The sequence below is a fragment of the Magnolia sinica genome, chromosome 8, assembly GCF_029962835.1.
Source record: "Magnolia sinica isolate HGM2019 chromosome 8, MsV1, whole genome shotgun sequence".
NCBI lineage: Eukaryota > Viridiplantae > Streptophyta > Magnoliopsida > Magnoliales > Magnoliaceae > Magnolia > Magnolia sinica.
In genome coordinates, this window is record NC_080580.1 from 21,721,945 (window position 1) to 21,725,694 (window position 3,750).

Sequence of the window (3,750 nt, forward strand, 5' to 3'; positions counted from 1 at the left end):
TAATCTAATATATAAAAATATGTAACTTAAAATACAAAAATAGTCTTTGGCAAGTGGACACACATGTGGGCTTTGCATACTTCTGGCCCTATATCTATTAACTTGAACCGTTCATTCGATGGGCCCCATGGCTGATATGATATCGTAAAAAAAATCTCACTGATCGGACGGCCTAATGGATAGATTCATGCATTCTTTCCTGGATAACATTCACATTCTTCAATGTTAGGCCCCTTCGAGAAATTCACGAGAGTGACCATGATCTTGCCGTTGACCGGTTAACAATACTCGGACAAGGTGGCAGAGAACTGCGTGGCCATCTGGAAAGCCGTTGGATAATCTACAGATGCTGTGGCCACAGCCGTTGAAAAGTTCAAAGAGGCGTTCCACGACCAAACGTTCCCGCCAGGCGCTTCCATTCTATTCACATTCTCTCCGTCTGGATCTTTAGCGGTAAGTAAAAGAGGTATCAACCGTCCATTTTCTTGGTTCTATTTAATAAACGATTGGACACATCACATCACACGTGAGATCGTTGATGATGTCTGGCCCATCATACACGTTGTCATGTATGATCATTCATGCCATCCATCTAGTGAGCCGGCCACGAAAGACCGACGTACAGTTGGCCAGCGTGGCACAGATGGGAGGATTCTGCCTATTAGATGGATGGATGTCTGATTCTGTTTTAGATGTCCTTTTCTAGGATCATATGCGTTTGAGCTGTGTGGGGTCCACCTGTGATGTGATGCACGTGCTCATGATCACTGCACAGACCAAGAATCATCCCCATCCAAAACCAGATGGGACACACAACATGGAGAACTGTACAATGAAGCTTAAAACTGGAATTATGGCCTACCTGAGTTTGGGAATGGCCTGAATTTCGTTGTGGCCCTTCTTTTGTGCCCCAAGAAGTTTTTAATGGTGTGCGGTCCACTTGAGATTTGGATCAACCTCATTTTTAGGCTCATACCATAAAATGATATGGAAGAATGGGTGGACAGCATGGATGAAACACATACGTCATGGTGGGGCCCACGGGTCACCAACCACTAGCCATTTGCTAGTGGCAGGGGGAGTAGCCAACCTGATTAATTAATAGGAAAGATGGAGTTCACTTAGGGCCTGTTTGGGAGCGTGGATTTGGAACCCTTGGATTCGGAACCCCCAAACCCCCCGCTTTGCAATCCTCCTAGTGTGTTTGGCACCCTGGAGTATGAATCAACTTTAATCCAAAAGTATCCATCCATTGTATATTCACGGGGGTTTGAATTTAATTACTAAATCAACTTTAATATCTCTAATTAGTGAGATATGTAAATTTTAACACAATGGTTGTGATAAGCCTGCTGAAATATATGCTTTGCCCAAAAATGATGAAATTCCAAGTCTCAGATGGGCCACAAGCACAAGATCATGTTTGAGTGACTAACCAACGATTTTTAATCGTTGATTTACATGGACAATGTTTGGATAGTGCGGGACAATGTTTGGACGGTGTTGATTTACATGGACAATGTTTAGACGGTGCTGATCATCATTAGTGGGCCATGTGCCCAATATAATGATAGTGTATAGTGACACACATGTTACACTTGCAACTATTTAAATGATTTTGGGTGTAATCCAAGCTCTCACTGTGGATTACAAATCCCCATGAACAGGGATTGGAAACCCTCAGGATTTGAAACCCCCATTTAATTTATGCTCCCAAACAACCAGGGGATTTGAAACCCCTCAAATCCCCTCCAATCCATGGTGCCAGGCGGCCCCTTAAAGTGATTATATGTCATTATAATCTCTCACTAGGGTGGCCAATGGGTAAGCTGGGCCAGGACATCCAGGCCATGAGATAAGGAAATAAATCCAAGCTCATGGCGGCCTGAGTCATACTTGGGCCACACCAATCATCCAAACAATGAATCACGGGTCCAATCCACAGGCCTTAAGGCATGGCCCAATGTGGTTTTCACTCGGGTGGGCCAGGTGCATCTCATTTTTCACCTATTTTCGGCCCAAAAGGTTTAAGTCAGGGGTCTTAAAATGTTCATACATGTTATGTTCTCAATGTAGATTGGATTCTCCAAAGATAGTTCCGTACCAGAACAAGGCAATGCAGTTATAGAGAACAGACAGCTGATGGAAGTAGTGATTGAATCCATCATCGGCCAACTTGGTGTTTCTCCGGAAGCCAAACAGTGTTTGGCGACACGGGTTTCTGAACTTATGAAGGAATTCGATCCCGTAAAGGCCCAAAAGGAAGGATAGTAAGAGGGTGAAAAGTTGAGGAGCTTTATGAAGAACTTATATGAAATAAGCCTTTGTTTTTTGTTAGTTTGAATAAGTGATTTTGGAACGTTAATCATAATTATGGATTGTGGTAATCAATGTTGTGGATTATATTTTTTCGTTTTTGTTTAATGTTGCCAAGATGGGTCAATATCTACTTTGTATTAAGCTTGCTTTTATGCGGCGACTCGCGCTCTGACATGTTGAATAAATGGGTTAAGTGTTATGGTTTCTAGCTCCTATAATTGTCAAATTTTGCTAAAACCTCTCTTGGAATCTGTGTCTTGTCTAGCTCATCTACATAATGAAGTCTATGCATCTCTCAAGGACAAGGGTCTTTAGTTCAAAATCTTCAAAGGCAAGATTACTTGTTCATGTTCATGTACATCATCAATTGTGAATTCAAGCTTCAAGAGTTTAAGATTTTTAAAGCTCGGTACAAGTTAAGACGACGGTCTTTGATTTTGATACTCAAGTTCAAGCTTCAACGTTAGTCAATTTCAAGCTTCAAGAGACTCAAGTTCAAGCTTCATCTTATGACAAGATCTCAAGCTTCGCGAACTTCAAAGAACGACTATCAACTGAAGAAAAAGAAGTTTCAATGTTCATACATCATGTATAAGGTATGAATGACCTTAGATTGACCATAGGGTAGGTCATTTTGAATACATAATTCAATTGGCTCATTTTATAAGTGAATTGACTGTTTCTCGACTAGTCTTGGACTCTATTCGACTAGTCCTAGCACTGGTTCGACTAGTCCAAGAAATTCCTCAACCAATCCTAAGTTTGTTGCAAATTCTCAGAATTTTTTATTAAGCCTCGACCAGTCCTGGAGACTACTCTACCGGTCGTGTGAACAGTGCTCGACTCATTCTCGACCAGTCCTGCAGCCTCGACTCAAAGTCCAGCAACTAAATCTGATTCCACACGACCAGTCGTGGATAGGTCACGACCAGTCGTGGAGGTCCCTCGACTGGTTGTGCAGGGCATACGATTAGTCGTGGAACGGCTTTCTCTTATCGCGCTTAAAATTGCAAAAATCTGTTGGTCCTACGACTAGTCATGGTGTCCTCAAGACCAGCCGTGAACGTGATTTCTTCACCTATAAATAGAGTACGAATTTCAGAGTTTAGTAATTCAATTCAAGCTAAATCAATACGCCACTTTGAAAGATAAGTTAGTAATTTTTTAAAGTTATATTGTGCTCATTTAATATTCTCTTAATTTAGCTTTATTATATTTGATTTTATATTCTTTATTCCAATCACATCTGAAGAAGGGATTGAGTCTTGCCCTTTTCCTGGAATCAAAATTAAATAGAGCTAGCCCAGATTGATTTAATTTAAAATCAATTTAGAACCTAAAACCATTTCATAAGTGATTTTGGACATTGAACTTCTACGTTGAAATTCTACTCCGATTTGGTTCTTCGGGGCTTCATAAAAAAGAGAATAT

At 41.0% G+C, this 3,750-nt stretch overlaps 1 pseudogene; it reads left to right on the top strand.

The window, feature by feature from the left end:
• The first annotated feature begins 222 nt into the window (after window positions 1-222).
• On the top strand, window positions 223-2,471 carry LOC131254166 (chalcone--flavanone isomerase 2-like; annotated as a pseudogene).
• Window positions 2,472-3,750: the final 1,279 nt, after the last annotated feature.